The sequence below is a fragment of the Hordeum vulgare genome, chromosome 5H, assembly GCF_904849725.1.
Source record: "Hordeum vulgare subsp. vulgare chromosome 5H, MorexV3_pseudomolecules_assembly, whole genome shotgun sequence".
Classification (NCBI taxonomy): domain Eukaryota; kingdom Viridiplantae; phylum Streptophyta; class Magnoliopsida; order Poales; family Poaceae; genus Hordeum; species Hordeum vulgare.
Window position 1 is genome coordinate 265,075,376 of NC_058522.1, and position 8,936 is coordinate 265,084,311.

Sequence of the window (8,936 nt, forward strand, 5' to 3'; positions counted from 1 at the left end):
CACTAGTGTGGTTAACGGTCGTGGCCGACTCCCTCGCTGGGCTTCCTCTTGAAGGTTGCCGAGGTGCATGACGTGCACATGGCGATAAGTGGCGAGCGTGTGTGACGAAGTACACCCCTGCAGGGTTATGATCTATTCGAATAGTCGCGTCCGCCGATATGGACTACTTGGAGACATATGTTGTTCATAGATAACTTCAATGGCTACTCATAAAATTGCCAAGATAAGCGTGAGTGTCGTGGACGGCATTTCCGTACGGAGACGGAATGATTCCATGATAGTGTATTGTTGTGGTGTTAGTGGACTCGTGTCCGAGAAATCAAGTTGTCAAAATTATTTAAAAATGCAAGTTGTCTAGCCACGAGTCAAATGCTGGCTTTCCGCATGAAACCCCACAATACCTTTTGATACCTTGCATGAGTAGTTAGTTATCCTAAAAGTCTTGCTGAGTACCTTCGTACTCATGTTTGCTTAATAAATGTTGCAGAGGTTGCTAATGACCCTAATGGAGGGTTCTTCGTAGACATCGACGACGACGAGTAGCTGGTGTCCCAGCTACGATCTGGCCCTACGTTGGATCTGTAGTATAGTCAGGCCATGTGCCTTCTAGTTGCCCTGTCTGTACTCAGACAGTTTAAACTCTTCCGCTGGCTTGTAACTGAATGACTGCTATTATGGGTCGTGAGACCCTTAATGTGTAATATTATGTGTGTGGCTCTTCCAAGCCTTTTTAATAAAAGCTTGTATGTTTATGGTTATGTTGTGATGCCATCGATGTATCTATACATATCGGTATGCCATGCGTACATGTGTCATACTTGATATGTATGGGGTTCGATTACTTAGTCGTGAACTTTAGTAGCACTCCTTACAAGGAAATGCCCCTTTGTGATCCAATGAGCCTTGGTAGTTCGCTACTGCTCCGGACACATTGGTTGACCGGCATGTGTCCTTCTTAGCTGCTGTGTCTGTTCCCTTTGGGGAAATGTCACGCGATGTAATGGAGTCCTTGTAGCATGCTACGACTCGTCTACATTCGCTGATGACCGACACCTGCTTTGTTGGGTCATGTATGCCTGTCCTTGTGCGGTACTGCCACTTTGGTTTATGACTAGACATGTCGATCCAGGTTCTTTGACATTGGATTGCTAGCAACACTATCGCATACGTGAGTCAAAAGACGCAAACGGTCCCGGCTAAGGTAAGGCTGCAGCCGTGGAGTTAACCGTGCGTGAGACCACAAAGGGATGCGATGTGTTACAGGCTGGATTCCTATGGCTTAGGATCGGGGTCCCGACAGGAGAGCTCGAGGATGTAAAGAAGTTTACCACCGAAGCTCATGCTAAGGGTAATTTGGTTGATGGTGTGGTGAGTTGCATAAGACCACTTACTCACCAGAGGATTTTTTTGATATAGCGGGTGAATCCATAAACGATATGCAGAGGGATCTAGACTCAGCTCGTGATTCTCAAAGGTACGTTGAATCCCAGCTTGAAGCCGGTCATCATGTATTAACAAGATGCCGTGAAGAAAACAACCAGCCGAGGGAGGAGAAGAAAATCAGGCCAAGGGGATTGAAGCATTAAAAGTTCAACTGGCACATAGCAATGAGGAGAATCAACATTTAAAGAGCGATTTATATTATAAGTAAAAATCCCTAACATGTTTGTTTGATAAATCACTATAAGATTACGGTATACTAAAAGACTTCCTTCGTTCATTTTTCCTTAAAAGGTCTCTTGACCGAGCGTCCCATGACAAAAGCTGATTCCTTTGGGAGAATATGCTACAAGAGCTTTCCGTTGTTCATGAGCGGGCTCGAAAAGCCATGCAGAATATGATTCGAGCTCTATGGCTGGACCAGACTCCATCATAGGGGATGGCTGAACTATCCGAACTATTCAAAAGAGCCCGAAGCCGTTTCAAGCTGTGGAAGATTTCAGGCTATCGAGATGGAGCTCGGCAAGCATGGTCCATGTTGAAGACCCGCTTCACCCGTCTTGATCCCGAACACATGGCCCAAGTTGGTCCAACAGGCCCCAATGGTGCGGAGATACCTCTACATCTGGTGTATAACCAAGTGATGTCAGTTGCCCGTCTATCACAGGAAGACTGCGCTCTGGATACTATAATAGATGATCTTTACCAACCAAGGGTGTAACCATGTGTAATGTTTATATTTTGTGTACCTTGTATGCCTTGGCCCGAACTTCTCTGCTTTGATAGCGCCGAGATTGCTGCTGGTAAAATGTTGATCGGGCCCGAGCTATGTCATGCTCGCCTTTTAAGGCGTCCAAATTATCCTGCCGATCTAGCTCATCTTCCTTTTCCTCGTACATACGCAAACGGGGGTGCGTCATGGATGATATCACACGGAAGGACCACTTCGGCCCCGTATACCATAAAAATGGTGTGGTACGCAAGCCCCGTAGTAAGTTCCTCCACCCAATGACAGTCGAGTTCTGTAAGAGAGTGTACCAAATGTGGTTTAATACCACTCATGATGAGTCCATTAGCTCTTTCGACCTGGCCATTGGTTTGTGGATGGTAAACGTAGGCATAAGCAAGCTTGATGCCTAGATTTGCATACCAATCCTTCACCTCCTCGGCGGCGAAATTGGATCCATTGTCGGTTATTATATAGTGCGGGATGTCATGGTAACGATTCCGACAATAGAAAGGGGGTAGGATAAAGGATCATGATCTATCGAGATGCAAATGGGTGACACGGTGATTTTAACGAGTTCAGGCCTCTCGCGATGGAGATAACAAGCCTACGTATCGTGCTCCATAGAGGCTTTGCATATCTGTCATGAACACAGAGTTACATGGTGTATTAGAGAGAGAGAGAGAGGGGAGAACGGATCTCCAAGCTAAGTCTTGAAACTAGAGAGAGCCCAACCCTGAGCTATGTGGTGGGTGGATTATACAGAGTGCGCCACCCCCTCATCTCCTATGTTACAATATGGGGCATTAATGCCATGATGTCAGCCCACTACAAAAACAGCACTATGAAGACGATGCTCCGACTGCCTGGCTGACTGTTGATCCTTGCATATTCGAGTGAGTCATACGGCCGTGTGGTTGACTGTCGTCCTAGTGGATAGACTCTACTTGTCCGAGTGGATAGGTTGTACTCGTTCGAGTGGATAGGTTGTGCTCGTCCGAGTGGACAGAGAGTTCTTGTCTGAGTGGATAGGTTGTACTCGTCCGAGTGGATAGACAATACTTGTCCGAGTGGATAGGCTGTACTCGTATGAGTGGATAGGTTGTACTCGCCCGAGTGGATAGGTTGTACTCGACCGAATGGATAGGCTGTACTCATCCGAGTGGATAGGTTGTACTCGTCTGAGTGGTTAGGCTGTACTCGTCCAAGTGGATAGTATGTATGTATTTGTCTGAGCCCACCTCATGTGTGGACCCCATGCTATTATGGTATTTCGACCCTTCATGGGCCTACCCGTTTTGTGTATCCCCAACAGTAGCCCCTGAGACTGTGACTGATTGCCGGTAATCGATTGGAGTATGTTGAACTTGAATGTTGTTGTTGGACCTGACCAAGCATGATGTTTCTTTTTTGTATTTCTCTTCTAGTGGGGGCACGCTTAGTGCACCCACTAGGTGTAGTCTCCGAGCCTTTGTCGGATTAGATGAGTCTAGCAGAGGTTTTAAGTCTTCTAGTGCTCTTCATGCAGAATGTTTGTTGAGTCTTCCTTATATGATTTATGGATCAAGGTTCAGTTCCCAAGTGTATTTTTTTACTTAGGCGATACGGGGTCGCAACTAAGCCCTTGAGTATGGATGATGTCTGTACTTGGAGTAGTTTTTTACTTAGGCGATACGGAATCGCAGCTAAGCCCCCCGAGTGTGGATGATGTCCTCACTCGGACAAGTTTTTAACTTAGGGGATACGGAATCACAGCTAAGCGTTTGAGCATGGATGATGTCCCCACTCGGAATAGTTTTAAACTTAGGCGGTACAGAGTCGCGGCTAAGCCTCCGAGTGTGAATGATGTCCGTACTCGGAGTTGTTTTTACCTTAGGCGATACAGATTCATAGCCGAGGTCCCGAGTGTGGAGCGTGTCCGTACTCGGAGTTATTTTTAACTTAGGCGATAAAGAGTCGCAGCTAAGCCCCCGAGTGTGGAGCATGTCCGTACACGGAGTTGTTTTTAACTTAGGCGATACGGAGTCTCGGCTAAATCCCCGAGTATGGAGCATGTCCGTACTCGGAGTTGTTTTCAACTTAGGTGATACAGAATTGCAGCTAAGTCCCCGAGTGTGGAGCATGTCCGTACTCGGAGTAGTTTTTAACTTAGGCGATGCGGAGTCGCACCTAAGTCCCCGAGTGTGGACCATGTGCGTACTCGGAGTTGTTTTTAACTTAGGCGATACGGAGTCGCAGCTAAGTCCCCGAGTGTGCAGCATGTCCGTACTCAGAGTTGCTTTTAACTTAGGCGATACGAAATCGCAGCTAAGTCCCCGAGTGTGGAGCATGTTCGTACTCAGAGTTGTTTTTAACTTAGGTGATACGGAATCGCAGCTAAGTCCCCGAGTGTGGAGCATGTCTGTACTCGGAGTTGTTTTTAACTTAGGCGATACAGAGTCGGAGTTGAGTCCCCGAGTGTGGAGCATGTCCATACTCGGAGTTGTTTTTAACTTAGGCGATACAGAATCGCATCTCAATCCCCGAGTGTGGAGCATGTCCGTACTCGGAGTTGTTTTTAACTTAGGCGATACGGAATCGCAGCTAAGTCTCCGAGTGTGGTGCATGTCCGTACTCAGAGTTGTTTTTGACTTAGGCGATACAAAATCGCAGCTAAGTCCCCGAGTGTGGAGCATGTTCGTACTCGGAAATGTTTTTAACTTAGGCGATACATAGTCGTAGCTAAGTCCCCGAGTGTGGAGCATGTACATACTCAGAGTTGTTTTTAACTTAGGCGATACAAAATCGCAGCTAAGTCCAAGAGTGTGGAGCATGTTCGTACTCAAAGTTGATTTTTACTTAGACGATACGGAATCGCAGCTAAGTCCCCAAGTGTGGAGCACGTCCGTACTCGGAGTTGTTTTAAACTTAGGCGATGCGGAGTCGGAGCTGAGTCCCCGAGTGTGGAGCATGTCTGTCCTCGGAGTTTTTTTAACTTAGGTGATACGAAATTGCAGCTAAGTCCCCGAGTGTGGAGCATGTTCGTACTCGGAGTTGTTTTTAACTTAGGCGATATAGAATCGCAGCTAAAATCTCCGAGTGTGGAGCATGCCCATACTCAGAGTTGTTTTTAACTTAGGCGATACAGAATCGTAGCTAAGTCCCCAAGTCTGGAGCATGTCCGTCCTCGGAGTTGTTTCTAACTTTGGCGATACGAAATCACAGCTAAGTCTCCGAGTGCAGAGCATGTACGTACTCGGAGTTGTTTTAACTTAGGCGATACGGAATCACAGCCAAGTCCCCGAGTGTGGAGCATGTACGTACTCGGATTTGTTTAACTTGGGCAATATGGAGTCGCAGCTAAGTCACTGAGTGTGGAGCATGTTCGTACTCGGAGTTGTTTTTAACTTAGACGATATGGAGTCGCGGCTAAGTCCCCGAGTGTGGAGCATGTACGTACTCGAAGTTGTTTTTAACTTAGGCGATACAGAATCATAGATAAGTCCCCGAGTGTGGAGGATGTCCATACTCGGAGTTGTTTTTAACTTAAGCGATACGGATTTGCAGCTAAGTTGGTCACCCATTGGGGGTTGTGGTGTAGATGTGTTCAGATGAGCTAAGGCGCATAGGCCGGCCGAGTGACAAAGACGTGCTCAGCTAAGTCACGGTGCGTGAGGCGTCCGGATGATGGAGATGCGTCCAGCCGAGTGGTGACGCACTGGGCGGCCAAGTGATGTAGGCACATCCAACAGAGTGACTGCGCACGAGGCATCCATGTGATGAAGACGCACTCATCCGAGTGACGACGCGTGAGGCGGCCATGTGAGGAAGACGCGCTCGGCTGAGTGATGGAGCGTGAGGCGGAAGGATGATGGAGATGCGTCCTTGGCCACCCGGCGCGTCACCACTCGGCGGCCAAGTGATGTAAGCACGCTCAACCGAGTGAAGGCGCGTGAGGCGGCCAGATGATGGGGATGCGTCCAGCCAAGTGGCGACGCACGGGGCGGCGATGTGACCGTGTAACCTCTGTACGAAAAATAGCACAAGCCAACGTAAAATTTTCTCAAAGTAATATGAGTTTGCTGACATGATTTGTGTAAATAACACCCATATGCACCCAGGTGATTGCTGGTTCACAACCAGCAAGAGTCTAAAAGAGCGAAGGATGCGACTGAACTTGTCGAAGTGAAGGATCTGACTGAGCTCGTTTGAGTTCTAGACCTAAAGGAAGCGGAAGTGAAGTGTTCCGACATGAAAAGAAACAACCGAGTGCAGAGGTGCACTCGGTGGTGTGGCCTCTGAGTAAACGTCGCGTGTGACTTACTTAACATTCTGTAATGCAAAAATAACTATTTAATTGAATGCAATGTGTGAAGAATGACTTAGCTGTGTGACGACGCACGGGGCGGTCGAGCGAAGTATACACGTCCGACTGAGTGGCGATGGAGCGTTCAGTAGAGTGACGGCGCGCGGGGCGGCCAAGTGACGATGGTGTGTCTCGCCGAGTGGCGATGTGCTGAGCTACCGAGTGACGGCGCGTGGGGCGGCCAAGTGTCGATGGAGCGTTCAGTAGAGTGATGACGTGCGGGGCGGTCGAGTGATAACGATGCATCGACTGATAACGACGGGTCGAGTGATAACGACACATCGAGTGATGGCGCGTGGGGCGGGCGAATGTTGAAGACACGTCTCGTTGAGCGATGGTACACGGGGTGGCCGAATGTTGAAGATGCATCCGGTAGAGTGACGATGCGCTTGGCGTCCGAGTGCGCGGATGGCTGAGCGAACATGCTTCATCCGACCTGGCAAATTCCATCGAAGTGAACCTTGGTCATGTAAGCTCGCGGGCGTATTCGCTGTCGACGATGTTCTTGATGTTATCCGGTTGAGTAAGAGGTGAATCAGCGGAGTGAACCTAGAACCTTCACATCCGAGTGAGTGTCGTTCGAGTGGACGCCTCGTCCGAGTGCACCTGCCCATCCGATTGAACCAAGGCTGGGGTGTAATCCGGTTGGTGTAGAGCTGGCAGGGCAGGGCGACTCGGAGTGTTGTGCTCGGAGGCATTGCTGAGGTTCGGCTTGAGTGCGCCCATGAGCGCGTGCGCGCCCCTCCCTCTGTTGGAGGCAGGCGGATGCTTGCGGCCACGGACACCATGCAACGGAGGTAACCAGGTGCAACATCGCTGGAGATGGGTTCTGGCGGCAAATGATGAGGTCGACGTCTAAGGCATTAAGGAATTTGCCCCACGTCCTGAATGAATGCATGCAACGGGAGTTGTAGAGACAACCTAGAGTCCTGAGAGCTCCGTTGCAGAAGAAATGATCGGTCTGGACGGAATCAGTCGGCATTCGAGAGGTGTCAACGAGGTGGACGAGCGGTTGGCCGTAGCCCAGGCGCTGGAGACGCAGACCGGCGCAGCTAATGGCGAGGCCAACACGAGCACTGGTGGCCGCGTTTCACTACTCGAGGAGCCGGAGCTGGTGACTGATGCTGCATGAGAGCCGCAAACATCTGAGTGGCGACGCGCTGGGCAGCCCGGTCGAAAATGTTGATGAAGCCACGGACATCCGAGTGGCGATGCACGGGGCGGCCAGATCAAACATGCTAATGAAGTCGCGTATACACAAATTTCATTCGCATGTCTTCGTGCTAGCAGCTCGAACAGAGTGTCCGTCCGAGTAAACCTTTGTTCAATAGACAAACGATCCTGCAAGTTAGTAGCTAGTACATCCATGCATGAATATTTTTTGGTGGATTAAAGGGTCCCTTTATGGATGCACTTTGCAAGTATTAAACGCCACGGATAGTTATGCATGCATGCATGCTAAAATTCACCGTTCATGGGAATAGCATGGCACTTCCAATGCATTGGTGCTAAGATGAGGTGCTAAGCACATTAAATAGTTTAGCAACTAAAGTCTCCAATGCATAGTTGCTTAGCTTATTGTAGCTAAGCCTCCTTATCTACTGCTTTTGCTACTATAGTTGTGCATGCATTGGTGCATTTCCTTTATTTAATTTTTTTACCTAGGTTCACGCGTTTATCATTGTTTGTTCCTGGGTCACCACACTCATCTCTCTCCTATTAATTAGCTTACCACATCAGATTTTTTGCCTATGTGGCAGCCTTAGCACCCGTATAAGGTGGAGCATTGGGAGAAGCCTAATTAGAAAACCGATGTCATCAATCCTCACCTGGTGAGCCGATTAATGAGGCCATTACCTTATGAAAATGGTCAGCCCATCCACCAAGGATTATGAGGGCCACGTCCTTCTGTTTCCATTTTTCCTGCATGTAGTTAATTAATCAAGGAATAGACCCACTTAACGCATGCACTTACAAGGCATTGGACGGCTATCGGTTTCAACCTTGCAAGTCGAGGCTGATTCGTATGTCGCCATCGTTGCGTGCCTCAACCATAGAGACCTCACTCGCGACCAGCGCCGGAGGAAGGAGCAATGCGCGCCTGCGCCGAGCGGCAGCCCGTGCCTCCACCACACAGGTCACCCCTGAGCGGACGAGAAAATGAGGATGAATCGTAGGTCGTCGTTATTGCGTGCCTTGACCACAGAGACCTCGCTGGCGACCAGCATCGGAGGAAGGAGCATTGCGCGCCTGCGTCGAGCGGTAGCCCGCGCTTCCACCATGGAGGTCGCCCTCGAGTGGTCGAGAATACGAGGCTAGTGTAGAGGACAAGGCGAATGGTGTCGGCGGTCGTGCATGGGGGCTCAACGATGTGGTTTGAGATGGAGTTGAGGCGGACGACGCCGATGGCCACGCATCACGATG